Source organism: Amblyraja radiata, chromosome 43 (genome assembly GCF_010909765.2).
Source record: "Amblyraja radiata isolate CabotCenter1 chromosome 43, sAmbRad1.1.pri, whole genome shotgun sequence".
NCBI classification, from domain to species: domain Eukaryota; kingdom Metazoa; phylum Chordata; class Chondrichthyes; order Rajiformes; family Rajidae; genus Amblyraja; species Amblyraja radiata.
The window spans coordinates 12,917,421-12,939,928 of NC_045998.1; the positions used below are offsets into that span (position 1 = coordinate 12,917,421).

Here is a 22,508-nt window from a genome sequence, read left to right on the forward strand (position 1 = left end):
CCTGCTGCACCTGCATGCCTACCTTTAATGACGGGTGTACCATGACACCCAGGTCTCGTTGCATCTCCCCTTTTCCTAATCGGCCACCATTCAGATAATAGTCTACTTTCCTGTTTTTGCCACCAAAGTGGATAACCTCACATTTATCCACATTATACTGAATCTGCCAAGACTTCACTCACTCACCCCGCTCTTTCTTTCTTTCCCTGCTCCCTTTGCGAGAATGGTACAGAGATGGTACACGCGCACCACTAGACTCAGGAACAGCTTCTTCCAGCCTGTTTTCATACTTCTGAACGACCCGTCCATAAGCTAGGGTAGTGTCCGATACACGTGTAGCTCAGTGAGGACATTGGATTTTATCTTTAGTCCATCCATTAGCCTGGCGTTCTCTTCAATTCACCTCTACCCCATTGCAGACATTGGACTTTGTCTCTGGAACGAATATGTTTCAATGCTAAGAAGTGCTTGATTAGTTGATTAATTGATTAGTACAGGTATCAGGGGTTATGGGGGAGAAGCCAAGCGTAAGGGGTTGAGAGAAAAAGGCAGATCAGCTACGATTGAATGGCAGAGTAGACTGGATGGATCGAATGGCCTAATTCCGCTCCTATAACGTATGAACATACGAACTATATTCTGCACACAGTATATTCTCCTTCTCTCCACCTATTGTCCTTAAATTTGACTGGATCTGATCTGCTTGGATAGCATGCTGAACAAAGCTTTAAACTGTACCTTGGTACATAGAAACATAGAAACATAGAAAATAGGTGCAGGAGTAGGCCATTCGGCCCTTCGAGCCTGCACCGCCATTCAATATGATCATGGCTGATCATCCAACTCAGTATCCCATACCTGCCTTCTCTGCATATCTTCTGATCCCCTTAGCCACAAGGGCCACATCTAACTCCCTCTTAAATATAGCCAATGAACTGGCATCAACTACCTTCTATGGCAGCAAATTCCACAGATTCACCACTCTCTGTGTGAAAAATGTTCTTCTCATCTCGGTCCTAAAAGATATCCCCCTTATCCTTAAACTGTGACCCCTTGTTTTGGACTTCCCCAACATCGGGAACAATCTTCCTGCATCTAGCCTGTCCAACCCCTTAAGAATTTTGTAAGTTTCTATAAGATCCCCCCTCAATCTTCTAAATTCTAGCAAGGTACAAGCCGAGTCTATCCAGTCTTTCTTCATACGAAAGTCCTGCCATCCCAGCAAGCAGTCTGGTGAATCGTCTCTGTACTCCCACTATGGCAAGAATGTCTTTCCTCAGATTAGGATACCAAAACTGTACGCAATACTCCAGGTGTGGAGTTCCCGAGGTCATGACCGGGATTCCCTTCGGGAGTGTCGCTGACCTCCTTGTCAGCGACTGGGGTAGCGAGATCAACTTTCCTTGGTCTACCCCCTTTCTTGGGGAAACCACCACTCGTAGTCCCCTCCTGGGTGTCGCTGACCTCCTTGTCAGCGACTAAGGAAACGAACCCGACGGCCGCCGGCTACCTGCGTTCTTCCGCGGTCCGGACTGGGATTCCTCACGGTCCATAACCGGTTTCCCCGCGGCCCATCCGACTTTGCCCCAAATCCAGCAGGCAAGCTCTGCAAGGAGCTTCCTGCAACACAAAACACAAACCCTAGAAATTAAGTTTTAAACTGACCTGTAGGTTTAAACTTAAAGTCAGCCATTGCGCAATGCGCCAGACGTAATGACGCGCATGCGGGCTGACGGCCTTCTTCACGGAATCACTCACGTGACTCTGAAGTAAAATTTATTGTCACGTATACTGATGTACAGTGAAAAACTGTTGTTACGTGCAGTTCCTCGGAGTCCAAATTACAGACAGTCTCACCTGGTCCAGGAACAACACTGGGATTGTCAAACGGGCCCCTCAGCGATTGCACTACTTGAGGAAACTCAAACAGGCCTCACTCCCCACCAACATCCTCAGGACTTTTTACAGGGGCACAGTGGAGCCTGTACTCACGTACTGCATAAACACGTGGTACTCCAACTGTAACTGCTCAGACAGGAAGGCTCTGCAGAGGGTAGTGAGAGGAGCAGAAAGGATCATTGGCGTCTCCCTACCCTCGGTACAAGAACTGTTCCAGAGCCGCTTTCTGAAAAAAGCTCTGAGAATAGCTAAGGACAAACTGCACCCCCTCCACACACACCTGGATCTCCTGCCATCAGGCAAGAGATACCGTAGCATCAAAGCCCGGACTACCTGACTGCTAAACAGCTTCCTGCCACAGGCTGTGAGGCTGCTAAACAGTCACTCCACCTGATTCTGCTGCTTTGCACTGACAATTTAATAACTCTGGCACTGGCCACTCAAATCAGTTGCCCTGGACATTTTAATGACTGTTTTTACTGTATTTTAATGTTGCTGTTTGACCTGCTTTTAACTATTTATACTGTTTCATCAGGGACTGGATTGTTTTTACTGTTATTATGTGTGAAATGTTTAAGATTTATGTGCGATGCTCCGGTATTCCCTGGGAAACGTCTTCTCATTTTGCACTGTACAATTGTTGCTTTGCAAGATGACAATAAAGGTTGATTGATTGATTGATTGATTGATCCAGTCAGCAGGAAGACATTACATGATTGTAATCGAGCCATTTTTAGGGCATAATAATTTACAGCACATGATAAAGGAATAATGTTTAGTGCAACATAAAGCCAGTCAAGTCCAATCAAAGATATCTCAGGGCACCAATGAAGTAGATGGCACCAATGAAGCCTGACAACAGCTGGGAATAAGCTGCCCCTGAATCTGGAGGTGTGTGTTTTTACACTACTACACCTTTTGCCTGATGGGAGAGGGAAAAGAGGGAGAGACCAGGGTCCCTGATTATGCTGCTGGCTTTGCCGAGGCAGCGTGATGTATGAATGGAGTCAATGGAAGGGATATTGGTGGGGGGGGGGGCACCTGTGAAATGCATGCAAAAAACACGCTGTGATCAGAAGTGATAGGAACAGAATGATCCCATCAAGTCTACACCACCATTCATTCATAGCCGATGCATCACACTGTCCCAACCCCATTCTCTTACCTTCTCCCCATAACCCTTAACACCCCGACATGCTGTTTTACCAGCATCCATTCCCTTTGAAATAAACCAGGCACCCAAATTTTATTGATATGAGATTTTATTTTTGCGAGGATGATTGTGTTTAAAGCAGTCTTTTCAAATGACAGAGAGAATTAACAATAAATGGGATCATGAAGTCGATGCTAAGCGACGGCAGCAACGTCGTTTGTAGAGCGTTCAGTCCGAGAGCACAGTTCGCCTGCAAAACAAAGTTTTTACATTTAAACGTCAGTTGATCGATGTCCCACGGTACGAGTTCATTCCAAGAGTTCTCCCGAGTTTGCCTCAATTCGAACTCTGAGATTTACAGTAATGGCCACTCGTCGGTACTCGGGGCTCTCGTGGACATTTTTCAACATGTTGAAAAATCTTCACGAGTCTTCCCATGCTTACCTGCTGTTAGCGAGTCTTCCCGAGTACTTGTCGTTAGCGCTAAGAGACGTCCCCGAGTTCCGACGTACCCGCTACGTTAATTCTCCGTGCTTACCACGAGTTTGATTTTTTTTAAACTCGGGAGAGCTCTTGGAATGAACCCGCACCGTGGGACAGGGCTTTAAGAGGCATATATATGGTAGAGTCTCGACTGTTATGTTCAGAGGGGAAATGCATATAGTCTAGTTTTGTTTACTTTATTTTACTTTAGTTTAGTATAGTATAGAGATACAGGACGGAAACAGACACTTCGGCCCATCGAGTCCCGGCCGACTAATGATCTCCGCGAAAAAACACTATCTTACACACACTCGGGACAATTCACAATTTTACCCAGCAAATTAGCCACATTTGTATGCCTTTGGAGTGTGGAAGGAAACTGGAAGTTCTGGGGGGGGGAAATCCACGCAGAGTATAGACTGGCCGTGAGAGAGGGGAAAGTTTACAATAGTTGTGCGGGGTACGTTTTTTTACACAGAGGGTGGTGTGTGCCTAGCACCCGCTGCCCGGTGTGGTGGTGGGGGCAAATCCGACAGTGGTTTTTCAGTCTTTTAGATAGGCACATAGAGATCTATGGAATTGAGCGATATGGATGTGCATTCAGTGCTGATTAGTTTAACCTGGCATCATGTTCGGCACTGTCAGACTGCCCTATACAGCGTAAAACATGGAACAGTGCCTCACAACAACAGACGCTCAGATGTATAGGGCTCGGGTGAGACCACATCTGGTGTATTGTGTACAGTTTTGGTCTCCTAATTTGAGGAAGGACATCCTTGTGATTGAGGCAGTGCAGAGTAGGTTCACGAGATTGATCCCTGGGATGGCGGGACTGTCATATGAGGAAAGATTGAAAAGACTAGGCTTGTATTCACTGGAGTTTCGAAGGATGAGGGGTGATCTTATAGAAACATATAAAATTATAAAAGGACTGGACAAGCTAGATGCAGGAAAAATGTTCGCAATGTTGGGCGAGTCCAGAACCAGGGGCCACACAGTCTTAGAATAAAGGGGAGGTCATTTAAGGCTGAGGTGAGAAATAACTTTTTCACCCAGAGAGTTGTGAATTTATGGAATTCCCTGCCACAGAGGGTAGTGGAGACCAAATCACTGGATGGATTTAAGAGAGAGTTAGATAGAGCTCCAGGGGCTAGTGGAGTCAAGGGATATGGGGAGAAGGCAGGCACGGGTTATTGATGGGGGACGATCAGCCATGATCACAATGAATGGCGATGCTGGCTCAAAGGGCCGAATGGCCTCCTCCTGCACCTATTTTCTATGTTTCTATGTTCTACGTTGGAACAATCTGATTCACACGCTGTTGATTTCAACGAGCTCCATAAAAGACAAAAGATTCCACTGCCGAATAGCATGAATAACACCAAAGATATGCAGTTTTAAGTTAACGAGCATTTGTATATTGCCACAAGCGTGCAGAGAGTAGAAACATAGAAACATAGAAAATAGCTGCAGGAGTAGGCAATTCGGCCCTTCGAGCCTGCACCGCTATTCAATATGATCATGGCTGATCATCCAACTCAGTATCCTGTACCTGCCTTCTCTCCATACCCCCTGATCCCTTTAGCTGCAAGGGCCACATCTAACTCCCTCTTAAATATAGCCAATGAACTGGCCTCAACTACCTTCTGTGGTGAATTCCAGAGATTCACCACCCTCTGTGTGAAAAATGTTTTTCTCATCTCGGTCCTAAAAGATTTCCCCCTTATCCTTAAATTGTGACCCCTTGTTCTGGACTTCCCCAACATCGGGAACAATCTTCCTGCATCTAGCCTGTCCAACCCCTTAAGAATTTTGTAAGTTTCTATAAGATCCCCCCTCAATCTTCTAAATTCTAGCGAGTACAAGCCGAGTCTATCCAGTCTTTCTTCATATGAAAGTCCTGACATCCCAGGAATCAGTCTGGTGAACCTTCTCATTACTCCCTCTATGGCAAGAATGTCTTTTCTCAGATTAGGAGACCAAAACTGTACGCAATACTCCAGGTGTGGTCTCACCAAGATCCTGTACAACCTCCCTGCTCCTATACTCAAATCCTGGATGGGAACGTGGGATAACGTAGAACTAGTGTGAATGGGTGATCGATGGTCGACATAACTCGGTGGGAGGGACGGTCTTTTTCCAAGCTGTATATTTCATTTTGTTTCAAATCATTTCATTTCATTTAAATTCAATTCAATGCAATTTAATTCAATTTGGTAATGATACAAATAAAGGCAAACGCACTGCTAGCAATTATTTTGAGACAAGAAGACTAGTAGACAAAAATATGGATGTAATGCGGAGGATCAATGAGGCACTGCTAAGACTGCATTTTGAAAGTTGTGAGCAATTTGGGGGCCCATATCTGAGGAAGGATGTGCTGGCGCTAGAGATGAGGTTTGCGAGAATGATCCCAGGGATGTTCGGGTTGACATATGATGAGCATTTCAAGGTGGTTGGTACTCGCTTGAATTAAGATGAGAGGGGACCTCATTGCAACTTACCGAATAGTGAAACAACTGGATGGAGTGAATGTGGAGAGGATGTTTCCACTAGTGGGAGAGTCGACGTGGTTCCTCGAGGAAGGCGATGAGGAGGAATGTATTTAGTCTAAGGGTGGTGAATATGTGCAATACATTGCCATCGAAGGGTGTGGGGTCCAAGTCAATGGATATATTTTAAGGCTGAGATAGATAGAGGTGGCTGTAGTTATGGGGAGAAGGCAGGAGAATGTGGTTGAGAGGGAAAGATAGATCAGCCATGATTGAATGACGGAATAAACTTGATGGGCTGAATGGCCTAATTGTACTCCTAAAACAGGCTCTTCAGCCCACGGAGTAAGATCCAACTAGCGATCACGCTACAGACTAACACCATCCTACACACACTGGGGACAGCTAGTCTGAAGAAGAGTCTCAAATTCGAAATGTCACCCATTCTTTCTCTCCAGAGATGCTGCCTGTCCCGCTGGGATAATTCAGCCTGGGGACAATGTACTGGGGACAACTTACAATTCTACAAAGCCAATTAGCATTCAAATCCGTAGGTTGTTGGGATGTGGGAGGAATCCGGGGGAAACCCATGTGGGTCACGGGGATAACCGCACAAACTCCGTGCACACAGCATCCGTGGTCAAGATCGAACCGGGGTCTCTGGCGTTGAAAGACAGCAAAACTCCCGCTGCGGAACCGTGCACCGAGGTGTGAACAGATTATTCTGTACGGAGTTTGTATGAACTCCCCATGACCTGCGTGGATTTTCTCCGGGTGTTCCGGATTCCCGACACACTCCAAAGACGTGCCGTTTTGTAGATTAATTTGCTTATACAATTTGCCCTATTGTGAAGGGAATCGATGCGAAACTGAGATAACATAGAATTATTGACACAAAATGCTGCAGTAACTCAGCGAGACAGGCAGCATCTCTGGAGATAAGGAATGGCCTGCACTCAACTCAGCTGCACTAATCTGAACAGCAATAAACTAAAATAAAAGTCGACCAAACTCAATTCAATATACGCAGTGTTGAATCTAAGTGTGTAGAGTGTGGAGAGAGTGTCCAGCTTTAAGTTTCTGGGCACTCACATTTCAGAGGACCTCACATGGTCCACCAACACCGCTGCGCTGGTCAAGAAGGCACAGCAACGATTGTTCTTCCTGAGAACATTAAAAAAAGACTGGTCTGCCCAACAGCTGCTGACAACGTTCTACCGCTGCACCACAGAGAGCATATTAACGTATGGCATATCTGTGTGGTATCTCAGCTGCATGGAGGTGGAGAGGAGAGCTCTTCAGCGCGTCGTCCACAGAGCGCAGAAGGTTACTAGGACACCGCTACCAGCCTTGGAGGGCATCTACCACACACGTGCCTCAGGAAGGCCGTCAGCATCCATAAAGACTCCTCACACCCTTGAAATGGACTGTTCGAACTACTTCCCTCCGGCAGACGTTACAAGGCCTTCTACGCCCGAACCTCCAGACTCAGGAACAGCTTCATTCCCAGAGCTATAGCGGCTCTGAACCGGCACTGCTGAGTGCCCCCCAACCCCCATGGACTGTCTCCCTCGGATGGTCACGTCGCACAGACACATCTGCACTTTAGTCTGTTTGAACAGTTTTGACTATTTTACTGTTGTAATGTTCTTTTTACAAACCATGTTCTCGGGGTATCTAAATCTAAATTGTATTAGTTATTTAAGTTATGACATCTGATGGAAGCTGCATACCAAATCTCGTTACGCTTATGTGCAATGACAATAAAATATATTATTATTATTATTATTATTATTATGTTCATTCACTACCCATTCCCTCATTGAACGGCCAATGGTTAGGGAATTATGCTCCTCTAACTGACGGGGTTTCTACTGGCAGGTCGTCGACAGGAAACATTAACCCTGGACCTCGGGCTTTCTGCGTTCTTCCAAACTTGACTGTCATCTGTCCTTGGGAAAACCAGTGAAGAATATATTGAAGCAGAATAAATTTACCGTAGTCAGCATAGTTATCATGTCCAGACGTTGATTAGTATCCTATGGGAGAAACAAACAGGCGTAAATAATGTTTGCCTGAATTAATTCAGAAATGAAAATGTTAACTCAGTCGGATAAAGTTTATTTATTAGCTATGGAATCTTCGAGAATGACCACTCATGAGTTCCTCAATGAGGCCCTGACCTGATACGGCCATTTGCTATTGTTTTAACCAGCTTTGTACTATAGGACTCAACTTTGAACAACGAAAATGGCAGGATCTGGTTAGTTTATCGAATAAACAAACAGAGAAGATCAAACGCCGAGCAGGTCAACGCATCTGTGGAGAGCGAATAAAGCCCCTGTCCCAAGATGCGAGTTTACCCAAGAGTTCTCTCGAGTTTAAAAAAAAAATCAAACTCATGGTAAGTATGTAGAATGTACGTAGCTGGTACGTCGGAGCTCGTGGGTATCACGTAGCGGCTCGTAAAGTGGCAGGTACTCGGGAAGTTTTTTCAACACTGTGAAAAATGTCCAAGAGTAAAAAAAATGAAGTACCACGAATTTGATTTTTTTTAAAACTCGGGAGAGCTCCTGAGTAAACTCGCATCGTTTGACGGGGCTAAAAGTCTAGACCGCGTGATCTCAGATGGTCCCCATACCCTCACAACGCAAATATACATCCCGTTGTCAGGGAAGTCATGATGCAATCTCACAGCAATTTGGTTATTGTGTATTGTGTTCAGTATGGTCACCGTAATACAAGGATGTGGATGTTCGGGACAGTGCTTGTTTGCCAGAATGATTCCTAGATTCTTGAGTACAAGCTACAGATTACCAAACCAAACTAAGCTCAACCAAACTGAACCTATCTAAGCGGAACTGCACTAAAATCATCGAAACTTACATGCAACAAACTAAACTATGCTCAATTAAAGTAAACTCAACTGCACAAAACTCAACTGCACAAAACTGTACTGCACTGCACTAAACTAAGCATACTGAACTAAACCATTGTAAATCAAACCAGACTTAACTCAACTCAACTGTGCTCAACACAACTCAGCCCAGTGAAGTGCAGTGCTCCTTTTATGTTAATCAAAAATAAATTAAATCAACTATTTACAATGATATGAACAAACAAAACAATACAAACAAACCCGCCACCGTAATACAAATAAAGGAAATATTTTTAAATAACTATTTCCGCATCCTTAAAGGTGCATTCCTATCCCCGCGGCATCCAGCGGTCGGCGAACACCCCCAGAGAGCGCGTGCCTGGGTTGTCCCTCCCTGGTACCACCGGGCGCGGATGTAACTTCGGACAAGGGTCAGGCAGTCGGCTCGGGTGGAGCTCTCTTCCGCCTGGCGCCGTGACTCGCGATGACCTGCTTGGCCAGGCTTAGGAGCAAACCAACCAGGACATGTTCACCCCTACCCAGTCCCCTACGCTCAGGGTATCCAAAGATGAGAATGGTGGGTGTGAATTGCAGCCAGAAGGCAAGGAGCAGCCCCTTTAGATATTGGTACAGAGGCTGTAAAACCACACACTCCATATATACGTGGAGCACAGACTCATCCAGCCGGCAAAAGTGGCAGGTTGCTGGCGACGCTGTGAAACGCGTTAGAAACAGATTGCATGGGACTCCTCGGTTTAGTACCCGCCACCCAAGGTCCCCGATGTAAAGGGATACAATTCCTGCTTAGAGGCACCTCCACTCTAGGGCCCTCTCACCCTTAAAAGACAGTGCTTAATCCTAGGATTTCTGCTTCATTCATTACACCCTCCCTCCTTGAACACCCATCCGTGAGTGAATTCTGCTCCTCTCGCTGACGGGGTTTCTACTGGCAGGTCGCCGACATGAAACATTAACCCTGGTTCATTAACCTTCTGCGTTATTCCAATACTGACTGTCAACTGTCCATCAGTGCTTTGTGGAATAGGTGAAAAATATATTGAATCACAATCAATTTACCGTAGCTGCCGGTGTTATATGATACACTTGACCCTCCTGTGGGAGAAACAGGCTGGTGTAAATAATTTGATGGAATGAATTCAGAAATGATCATATTAGCTCAGTCGTATACAGTTACATCTGTAGCAAATTAATCTTGGAGTCAACCAGCATCTGTGGAGAAAGTAAGTTGTGATGATGTTATCAGAGTGGGCCAAAACTTTCCCAAATCCACTCCGAAGTCAGTGAAGTCATGATGCAGCCTTACAACAATTTGGTTATGGTGTATTGTGTTCAGTTATGTTCACCCTAATAGGAAAAGAATATGGTGGTTTTAAAAATAATGCATTAGAGGTTGACCAGAATTCCTAGAGTAGTGGGTACTAGTTGCACGTTACTAAACTAAACTAAACTGAAATTCACTAAACTAAGTTAAAATCAACTCAAATGCAATAATCTCTGCACTAGATTGCAGAGATTACTGCATTCTTACCTCAACTAAACGGCACTAAACTCACCTCAACTCACCTGCACTAAACTCACCTCAACTCACCTGCACTAAATACAGCGCAACCCCACTAAGCTCATCTACTCAACTGCACTAACATCAACACAAATCAACTGCACTAAACCAAACTGCACGAAACTCAACTCTGCAAATCTGCACTAATCTCAACACAACTGCATTAAACTCAACTCAAATTCACTAAACCCAACACACATAACCCAACTCAACTGTAAACAACTGCACTAAACCCAACTGCACTAAACACAACTCAGCGAACTTGCCCTAATTTCAACTCAACTGCACTCAACTCAGCTCATGTGCACTCAACTCAACTGCAGTAAACAAGTCTGCTCAACCGCACTCGACTCAAATCTATTAACCTCAACTCAACAGCACTGAACGCCACTCAACTGCACTAAAGGCAACTCAACTGCACTAAAGGCAACTCAACTGCACTAAACTCAACACGTCAACTGCACAAAACTCAACACAACTGCAAACAACTCCACTGCATTAAGCCCAACTGAACCGCACTAAACTCAACTCATCGCACTCAACTCAACAGCACTAAACACCTCAACCGCACTAAATTGAACACAACTGCATTAAACTCAACACAACTGCATCAAACTCAACTCACCTGTACTAAACTCAAGTCACTTCAACTGTACTAAACTCAACCACACTAAACTCAGCTCCTCAACTGCACTAACCTCAACACAACACCACTCAACTCGATGCAATTGCCCACAACTCAACTCAACGCAAATGCCTAAACGCAACTCAACACCATTGTACTAAACTCAACTTCACTGCACTAAAGTAAACTCCTCAACACAACAGAATTCAACTAAATTGCACACCACCCATCAGCACTAAACCCCACACAACTCAAATGCACTAACTCACTTTCACTAAACTCTTCTCACCACGTCCACTGAACTAAACTGCACTCAACGTCAGCAAATTCAAATGCACAGCACATAAGCACTCAACTACTTTAAACTGACCACAACTGCATACAACTGCGCTGCACTAAACTCAACATCATTAAACTCAACTGAACTGCACAAAAAACTCAACTGCACTCTAGTCAACTGCACGCAACTGCGCCAAAATCAACTGCACTGAAGTCAACTCAACCTAACTGCAGTAACCCAACTGCAGTAACTCAACTGCAGTAACTCAACTGCAGTAACTCAACTGCAGTAACTCAACTGCAGTAACTCAACTCCTAGTCTGCACTAACGTCAACACCATATAACCATATAACAATTACTGCACGGAAACAGGCCCTCGGCCCCACAAGTCCGTGCCGAACACTTATATTCCCCTAGTCCCATCTACCTGCGCTCAGACCATAACCCTCCATCCCTTTCCCGTCCAAATACCTATCCAATTTATTTTTAAATGATAAAATCGAACCTGCCTCCTCCACTTCCACTGGAAGCTCATTCCACACAGCTACCACTCGGAGTAAAGAAATTCCCCCTCATGTTACCCCTAAACTTCTGTCCCTTAATTCTGAAGTAATGTTCTCTTGTTTGAAACTTCCCTACTCTCAATAGGAAAAGCTTATGCACGTCAACTCTGTCTATCCCTCTCATCATTTTAAAGACCTCTATCAATTCCCCCCTTAAGTTTCTGCGCTCCAAAGAATAAAGACCTAACTTATTCAACCTTTCTCTGTAACTTAGTTGCTGAAACCCAGGCAACATTCTAGTAAATCTCCTCTGTACTCTCTCTATTTTGTTGACATCCTTCCTATAATTGGGCGACCAAAATTGTACACCATACTCCAGAATTGGTCTCACCAATGCCTTGTACAATTTTAACATTACTTCCCAACTTCTATACTCAATGCTCTGATTTATAAAGGTTAGCACATCAAAAGCTTTCTTTACCACCCCATCTACATGAGATTCCACCTTCAGAAAACTATGCACAGTTATTTTTAATAACTGCATTCAATAACTGCACAACTGCACTCAGAGCAACCCAGTTACTCTGAACTCAACTAAACTGCACAAAGCCCAACTTAACTCACCATCACTAGTCTCAACTCAACTAACAACAACGCTAAAATCAACTCAACGGCACGAAACTTAAATCAACTCAACTGCACTAAATCCAACTTAAATACACTCAGCTCAATTGCACTAAACTCAACTCATTTTAACTGCACTGAACTAAACTGCACTAATCTCAAGCCAATTGAATTCAACTCAACTGTATGAACTCAACTCACTTTACCCAACTCAACTGCACTGAACTGAATTCAACTGCACTAACCTCAACACAATTGCATTCAACTCAACGAAACTGCACTAAACTCAACTCACCTGCATGAACCCAAACACAACTCAACCCAATTGGACAAAAACTCAACTGCACTAAACTCAGCTAAATTCAGCTCTACTGCACTGAACTCAACTCAACTCAACAACATCAGCCGTGTTGATCCCTGGGATTCCTGCTTCGTTCACTACCCTTTCCCTACTTGAAAAGACAACCCTGGGGGAATTCTGCTCCTCTCACTGACGGGGTCTGCACTGGCAGGTCGTCGACATGGAACATTAACCGTGGTCCTTTAGTCTTCTGCGTTATTCCAACATTGACTATCACCTGACCATCAGGGCTTTGTGGATTAAGTGAAGAATATATTAAAGGACAATAAATGTACCTGAGCCTCCGCTCTCATCGTATCCACTTGACCCTCCTGTAGGAGAAACAAAATGGTGTGAATAATATTTAATGACATGAATTCAGAAATGAACATTTCAACTCAGTCGTATACAGATTAATTTGTAGCAAAGGACTCTTGGGGTCTACCAGTGCCTGTGGAGAAAGAAAAAATTTAATGACAAATTATCGGATCGGGCCCAAACCTTCAAAACCTAAAAATACACCGTGAAATCAGGGACAGCAGGATGCAACCTTACAGCAATTAGGTTAGGGTGTATTGTGTTCAGTTATGTTCACCCTAAACCAAGAAGGATGTGGCGATCTTAGGAAGAGTGCAGAAGACGTTGACCAGAATTATTCCCAGAGTTGTGGGTACGAGCAGCTGGTTAGTGAACTTATCTAAACCAATCTAAACTGAAATTACTTAAATCAAATTAAAATCAACTCAACTGCACTAATCTCAATTCAACAACTCAATTCACCTCAAGTCAACTGCAGTGAACACAAATCAACTCACCTGCACTTAACCCAACTCAACTGCACTAAACTCAGAGAAACTGCACTATCAATACAACTGCGCTGAATTGCATTGACTGAAGTGCACAATATGGAAATCAACTGCACTAAACCCAACTTAACTGCACTTAAATCATCGCAAGTCAACTGCAGCACACTTAACTCAACTGCAATAATCAAGTCAAGTAAATTGTACCTAACTCGACAACATTAAACTCAACTGCACTAATCTCAAATCAACTGCACTAATATCAAATCAACTGCACTAAACCTGACTCAAATACACTCATCTCTACTACTCTAATCACATCTCCACAAAACACAGCACTAAACTCGGCTCCACTAAACTAAACTCAACTGCGTTATATTCAACTGAACCACATTAAACACAATAGCACTACACTCAATTCAACTCAAATGCAATAAACCCAACTGCACTAAACTCAACTCGACACAAATCAACAGCATTCATCTCAAGTGCATTTACCTCAACACAACTGAACATAACTCAATTCAACTTACCTGCATTCAACCCAATTGAACTCAACTCAACTGCACTCAATTCAACTGCTCTAAACTTAATTCATTTCAACTACACTAAACTCAACTGCACTGAACTCAACTAGGCTCCACTAACCTCAACCCAAATGTATTCAACTCATCTCAACTGCTGTAAAATCAACTCAAAAGCACTAAACCACTCAACTCGACAGCATAAACTGAACTGCATTCAATTCAACTCAACTAAATTGAACTATACTCAAATCAACTCAACTGCAATGAACTCAACATACATATTATTTTGTACCCAAGAAATATTGGAGTCTACCAGTACCTGTGAAGAGAGAAAGTATTTGTTGACGAGTTATCGGATCGAGCCCATTCTTCACAACCTAAAAATACACCCCGAAGTCAGGGACTGCAGGATGCAACTTTGCAGCAATTAGATTAGGTTGTATTGTGTTCAGTTATGTTCACCCTAATCCAAGAAGGGTATGGTTATTTTAGAAAGAGTGCAGAAGATTTTAATATAGGCGTAATGAGGTTCTTCTGCATTTGTATAGGGCTCTGGTGAGACCACATCTGGAGTATTGTGTACAGTGTTGGTCTCCTAATTTGAGGAAGGACATCCTTGTGATTGAGGCAGTGCAGCGTAGGTTCACGAGATTGATCCCTGGGATCATTCGAGGAAAGATTGAAGACTAGGCTTGTATTCACTGGAGTTTAGAAGAATGAGGGGGGGGGGGGGGGGTCTTATAGAAACATATAAAATTATAAAAGGACTGGACAAGCTAGAGGCAGGAAAAATGGTCCCAATGTTGGGCGAGTCCAGAACCAGGGGCCACAGTCTTAGAATAAAGGGGAGGTCATTTAAGACTGAGGTGGGAAAAAACCTTTTCACCCAGGGAGTTGTGAATTTATGGAATTCCCTGTCACAGAGAGCAGTGGAGGCCAAGTCGCTGGATGGATTTAAGAGAGAGTTAGATAGAGCTCTAAGAGCGAGTGGAATCAAGGGATATGGGGAGAAGGCAGGCACGGGTTATTGATAGGGGATGATCAGCCATGATCACAATGAATAGCGGTGCTGGCTCGAAGGGCCGAATGACCTCATCCTGCACTAATTTTCTATGTTTCTATGTTTCTAAGACGTTGACCAGAATTATTCTTAGAGTAGTGCGTACGAGCTACAGGTTAGAAAACCTAACTAAACCATTCTAAACTGAAATGCGCTAAACTCAATTAATATCAACAACTCTGCACTAATCTCAACTCGACACGATTCTCCTCACCTAAAACACAATTCAATTCACCTGCACTTAACTCAACTAAGCTGCACCAAACACAATGCTGCTGCAGCAAACGCAACGCAGCTGCACTAAACTCAACTCCTCAACTGCACTAACATCAACAAAACTACACTTAACACAACTCAACTGCACTAATCTCAACACAATTGCACTCAACTGCACTCAACGGCATTGAACTTAACTCAAGTGCACCATACTAAAATCAACTGCTCTAAACCCAACTCAACTTCAATCATCTCAACTCCAATGAATTCAACTCAACTGCAATAAACTCAACTGAGCTCAATTCACCTCCGCACATCTGCACTAAACTCAACTCCACATCTGCACTCAACTCTGTTCCAATAACTAAGCTAAACTAAACTCAAATGCATTATATTTAACTGAACTACATTAAACTCAACAGCACTAAACTCAAATGGAATAAACCCAACTGCACTAAACACAACCACACAAAACTGCACGAAACTCAACTGAACTCAACTACACTAAACTCAACTGTACTCACCTCAACTACACTTAACTCAACAACACTACTCAACTCCACAACTGCATTAAACTCAACACAACTGGACTCAACTCCGCTCCAATAACTAAACTAAACTCACATGTATTCAACAACTTGTATCCGATTGAATAACATTAAACTCAACACTTATCTCAAATCAACTCAAATAGAATAAACTCAACTCACCTCAACACAACTAAATTCAACTTATCTGCATTCAACTCAACCCAACTGCACTAAACCCAACTCATCTGCATTAACCTCATCACAACTAAACTCAATTCCTCAACTGCACTCAACTTAACTGCACGAAATTTAAGACCACTAAATTCAACTGCATTTACCACAGCACAACTGTACCCAACTCAACTACACTAAACTCAACTGTATTCAACTTAATCACACTGAACTCAACTCCACAACTGCACTCAACTTCACTCCGATAACTAAGCTAAACTCAACTGCATTATATTTATCTGGACTACATTAAACTTAACAACACTAAACTCAAATAGAATAAACCCAACTGCACTAAACTCAACACAAATCAACTGCACGAAACTCAACTCCACTCAACTGCAATACCTGAACACAACTTACCTGAATTCAACTCAACCCAGCTGCAGTAAACTCAACTCAACTGCACTTAATAAAACTGCACTAAACTCAACGCATCTGCACTAAACTGACCTCCTCAACTGCATTAACCTCATCACAACACTCAATTCCTCAACTACACTCAACTCAACTGCACTAAATTTAACACCACTGAACACAAATACATTCACATCAACACAACTGTACACCACTCAACTACATTCAACTCAACTTCACTGAACTCAACTAAACTATACTCAACCGCATGAAACACAACTCAACTCAGCTGCACTAAACTCAACTCCTCAACTGCGCTAACCTCAACACAACTACACTCAACTCCGCTCAATCCAAGAGCACCATACTCAACTGAACTCAATTGCACAAACTTCAACCAACTGCACTAAACACAACCCAGCTCCACTACAATCACCTTCACTAAGCTCAACTCAAGTCCACTGAAATAAACTACACACAACTGCACCAAATTCAAATGCACTGAACTCAACTTAATTGCACGAAACCCAACACAACTGCACGAAATTCAACACAACTCATCTGCACTAACTCAACTCCATTATATTCAACTCAATTGGACTAAACTCAACTCATCTCAAATGCATTAAACTCATCTAAATTCAACTCAACTGCACTGAACTCAACTCAACAACATCCGTCGTGTTGATCCCTGGGATTCCTCCTTCATTCACTACCCTTTCCTCTCCGTGAAAAGCAAACCGTGAGTGAATTCTGCTCCATTCGCTGATGGGGACCGCACTGGCAGGTCATCCACATGAAATATTAACTCTGGTCCTTTAGCCTTCAACGTTATTCCAACATCGGCTGTCACCTGTCCATCAGTGTTTTGTGGATGAAGTAAAGAATATTAAACATCAATAAATTTACCGTAGCCTTCGTTCTTATCGGATCCACTTGACCCTCCTGTGGGAGAAACAGACTAGCGTGAATAATATTGCAGGACATGAATTCAGAAATTGACATTTTATCTCAGTCGTGTACAGTTTATTTCGTAGCTTGGGAATTTTGGAGTCTATCAGTACCTGTGGAGAAAGAACGTTTTGATGACAATTAATGGAACGGATCGTGCACAAACCTTCACAACTTAAAAATACACCCCAAAGTCAGGCAAGGCGGGATACAACCTTACAGCAATTTGGTGTGGGTGTATTATGTTCAGTTATGTTCAACCTAATCTAAGAAGCATATGGTGGTTTTCGAAAGAGTGCAGAAGAGATTGACCAGAATTATTCCCAGAGTGGTGGGTACGAGCTACAGTTTAGTAAACTTAACTAAACCATTCTAAACTGAAATTCAGTAAACTAAATTAATATCAACTCAACTGCACTAATCTCAACTCAACACAATTCACATCAACTCAACTGCGGTAAACAGAAATAAACTCACCTGCAGTGAACTCAACTCAGGTGCACCATACGTAATGCAGCTGCACTAAATTCATCTCCTCAACTGCACGAACATCAACACAATACATTTAACCCAACTCAACTGCACTAAAGCAACTGCACTAAACTCAACTCAGAGAAACTGCACTAACATCAACACAACTGCATTAAACTCCACTCAACCGCTTTGAACTTGACACAAGTGCACCATACTAAAATCAACTGCTCTAAACCCGCCAACTGCACATAAACCATCGCACCTCAACTGCAGTACACCCAACCGTCATAACCCCAACTTATCACAACATCGGCAGTGTAGGTCTCTGGGATTCCTGCTTCCTTCACTACCTTTTCCCTCCTTGTAAAGCCAACTGTGAGGGAATTCTGCTCCTCTCACTGACGGGGTCACCACTGGCAGGTCGTCGACATGGAACATTGTCCTTTAGCCTTCTGCGGTATTCCAACATTGACTGTCACCTGTCCATCACTGTTTTGTGGATTAAGTGAAGAAAATATTAAATTACAGTATATTTACCGTAGCCTCCGCTGTTATCGTATCCACTTGACCCTCCTGTGGGAGAAACAGACTGGCGTGAGTAATATTTGATGACGAATTCAGAAATAAGTATGAACTCAGTCGTATACAGTTTATTTTGTAGCTACGGAATCTTGGAGTCTATCAATACTTGTGGAGAAAAAAGTATGCGATGACAAGTTATCGGATCGGGCCCAAACCTTCACAACTTAAAAATACACTCCGAAGTCAGGGAAGGCAGGCTGCAAACTTATAGCAATTAGGTTAGGATGTATTATGTTCAGTTATGTTCACCCCAAACCAAGAAGCATAAGGTGGTTGTAGAAGGAGCACAGAAGATGTTGACCAGTATTATCCCAGTGATGGGTACGATCTACATGTTAGAAAAATTATCTAAACCAATCTAAACCGAAATTCACTAAACTAAATTAAAATCAACTCAACTGCACTCATCTCAATGCAACTCAACACTATTCACCACAACTCAACTGCAGTAAACACAAATCAACTCACCTGAACTTAACTCAACTCAGATGCACCATACGCAACGCAGCAGCACTAAACTCATCTCCTCAACTGCACGAACATCCACAAAACCACACTTAACCCAACTCAACTGCACTGAACCAACTGCACTAAACTCAACTCAGAGAAGCTGCACTGACATCAACACAACTGCACTCAACTCCGCTTCACTATACTAAACTAAAGTTAAATGCATTATATTCAACTGAACTACATTAAACTCAACAGTACCCACTCCACTCCACTAAAAGCATCTCAACTCAACTGCATTTACCTCAACACAACTGTGCTGAACTCAATTCTCATATCAACCGCACCCACGTCAACCGCACCCACGTCAACCGCACTGAACTCAACCGCACTGCACTCAACTCCGCTCCACAGAACTAAACTAAACTCAACTCATCTCCATTATAATCAACTGAACTACATCAACAGCACTAAACTTAACTCAAATGGAATAAACCCAACTGCACTAAACTCAACACAAATCAACCGCATGAAACTCAACTCCACTCAACTCAACTGCATTTACCGGAACACAACTTATCTGCATTCAACTCAACCCAACTGCACTAAACGCAACTCAACTGCACTTAATTCAACTGAACTCAACTCAACGTATCTGCACTCAACTCAACTCCTCAACTGCATTAACCTCATCACAACACATAATTCCTCAACTACACTCAACATATCTGCACGATATTTAACACCACTGAACCTAACTGCATTTACCGCAACATAGCTGTATTCAACTCAACTACTTGCAACTCAACTTCACTAAAATTAACTGCATTATACTCAATTCAACTGAACTGCACTACACCCCACTGCACTATATTCATCTCTACCGCACAAAACACAACTCAACTCAGCTGCACTAAGCTCAACACAGCTTAACAGCCCTCAATTCAACTCCTCAACTGCGCTAAATTCAACAAAACTACACTCAACTCCGCTCAATCCAAGTGCACCATACTCAACTGAACTCAATTGGACGAACTTCAACCAGCTGCACTAAACACAACCCAGCTCCACTACAATCCCCTTCACTAAACTCAACACGTTCACTGAAATAAACTACACACAACTGCACCAAATTCAAATGCACTGAACTCAACTCCACAACAGCATTAAACTCAACACAACTGCAGACAACTCTGCCGCATTAAACTCGACTCAACATCATTTAACTCGATTAAACTGCTCTAAACTCAACTCAAATGCACTCGACTGCATCAAACTCAACTGCTTTGAACTCAGCCGAACTGCACTAAACTCAGCTCAACAGCACAAACATAACCTCAACAGCATTAACATCAACTCAAGAGCATTGACATTAGCTCAACAACATTAACATCACCAGCATTAACATCAACTCAACAGCACTAAACTTAATTGCAGTGAACTCCAGCAATAAAGTCATCACAACTGCACTCAACTACGTTCCACTCAACAGCATTCCACTCAAACGCAGTAACTGAACTCCTCAATTGCACTCTTCACAACACAATTGCACTGAACTCAACTGCACAAAGCTAAACGTAACTCACCTTCACTACACTCAACATAACTAACGACAACTGCATGAAACCCAACACACCTGCACGAATCCCAACACAACTCAACCCCACTAACCTACTCAACTCAACTGCATTAACTCAATGCCATTATATTCAACTCAACTGCACTGAACTCAACTCAACAACATCCGTCGTGTTGATCCTTGGGATTCCTGCTTCATTCACTACCATTTCCCTCCGTGAAAAGCAAACCGTGAGGGAATTCTGCTCCATTCGCTGACGGGGTCCGCACTGGCAGGTCGTCGACATGAAATATTAATTCTGGTCCTTTAGCCTTCAGCGTTATTCCAAAATTGGCTGTCACCTGTCCATCAGTGTTTTGTGGATTAAGTAAAGAATATATTATATTAATCTACAATAAATTTACCGTAGCCTTCATTCTTATCGGATGCACTTGACCCTCCTGTCGGGGAAACAGACAAGCGTGAATAATATTGGATGACAAGAATTCAGAAATTGACATTTTAACTCAGTCGTGTACAGTTTATTTCGTAGCTTAGGAATTTTGGAGTCTATCAGTACCTGTGGAGAAAGAACGATTTTGATGACAATTGATCGGATCGTGCACAAACCTTCACAACCTAAAAATACACCCCAAAGTCAGGCAAGGCGGATACAACCTTACAGCAATTTGGTTTGGGTGGATTATGTTCAGTTATGTTCAACCTAATCTAAGAAGCATATGGTGGTTTTCGAAAGAGTGCAGAAGAGATTGACCAGAATTATTCCCAGACTGGTGGGTACGAGCTACAGGTTAGTAAACTTAACTAAACCATTCTAAACTGAAATTCAGTAAACTAAATTAATATCAACTCAACTGCATTAATCTCAACTCAACACAATTCACATCAACTCAACTGCGGTAAACAGAAATAAACTCACCTGCAGTGAACTCAACTCAGGTGCACCATACGTAACGCAGCTGCACTAAATTCATCTCCTCAACTGCACGAACATCAACACAACTCATTTAACCCAACTCAACTGCACTAAAGCAACTGCACTAAACTCAACTCAGAGAAACTGCACTAACATCAACACAACTGCATTAAACTCCACTCAACCGCTTTGAACTTGACACAAGTGCACCATACTAAAATCAACTGCACTAAACCCGTCAACTGCACATAAACCATCGCAACACAACTGCAGTACACCCAACTCTACTGCAAAATACAAATCAACTAAATAGCAACTATCTCAACTGTAATAAACTCAACTGCACTAATCTCAACGTAACTGAACTGCACTAAACTCAACTCTACTACACTAAACTCAAGTCAACTGCACTAACCTCAAACTAATTGCATTCAACTCAATTGCTCTAAACCCAACTCAACTGCATGAACATAACAACATTAAATTCAACTCAACTCAATTGGACTAATCTCAACTTAACTGCACTAAACTCAACTAAAGTCAACGCAACCGCCATAAACTCAACTTATCACAACATCGGCAGTGTAGATCTCTGGGATTCCTGCTTCATTCACTACCTTTTCCCTCCTTGTAAAGCCAGCTGTGAGAGAATTCTGCTCCTCTCACTGACGGGGTCACCACGGGCAGGTCGTCGACATGCAACATTGTCCTTTAGCCTTCTGTGGTATTCCAACATTGACTGTCACCTGTCCATCATTGTTTTGTGGATTAAGTGAAGAATACATTAAATTACAATATATTTACCGTAGCCTCCACTCTTATCGGATCCACTTGACCCTCCTGTGGGAGAAACAGACTGGCGTGAGTAATATTTGATGACGAATTCAGAAATAAGCATGAACTCAGTCGTATACAGTTTATTTTGTAGCTACGGAATCTTGGAGTCTACCAATACTTGTGAAGAAAAAAGTATGCG

At 43.0% G+C, this 22,508-nt stretch overlaps 1 long non-coding RNA gene across 1 annotated transcript; it reads right to left on the reverse strand.

The window, feature by feature from the left end:
- Positions 1 to 502: 502 nt before the first annotated feature.
- On the reverse strand, positions 503 to 21,737 carry LOC116968055. The gene is made up of 3 exons (XR_004410399.1): positions 21,728 to 21,737; positions 5,612 to 5,617; positions 503 to 639 (listed from the first exon to the last, which is right to left on the reverse strand). It is a non-coding gene; the product is annotated as an uncharacterized LOC116968055 (long non-coding RNA).
- Positions 21,738 to 22,508: the final 771 nt, after the last annotated feature.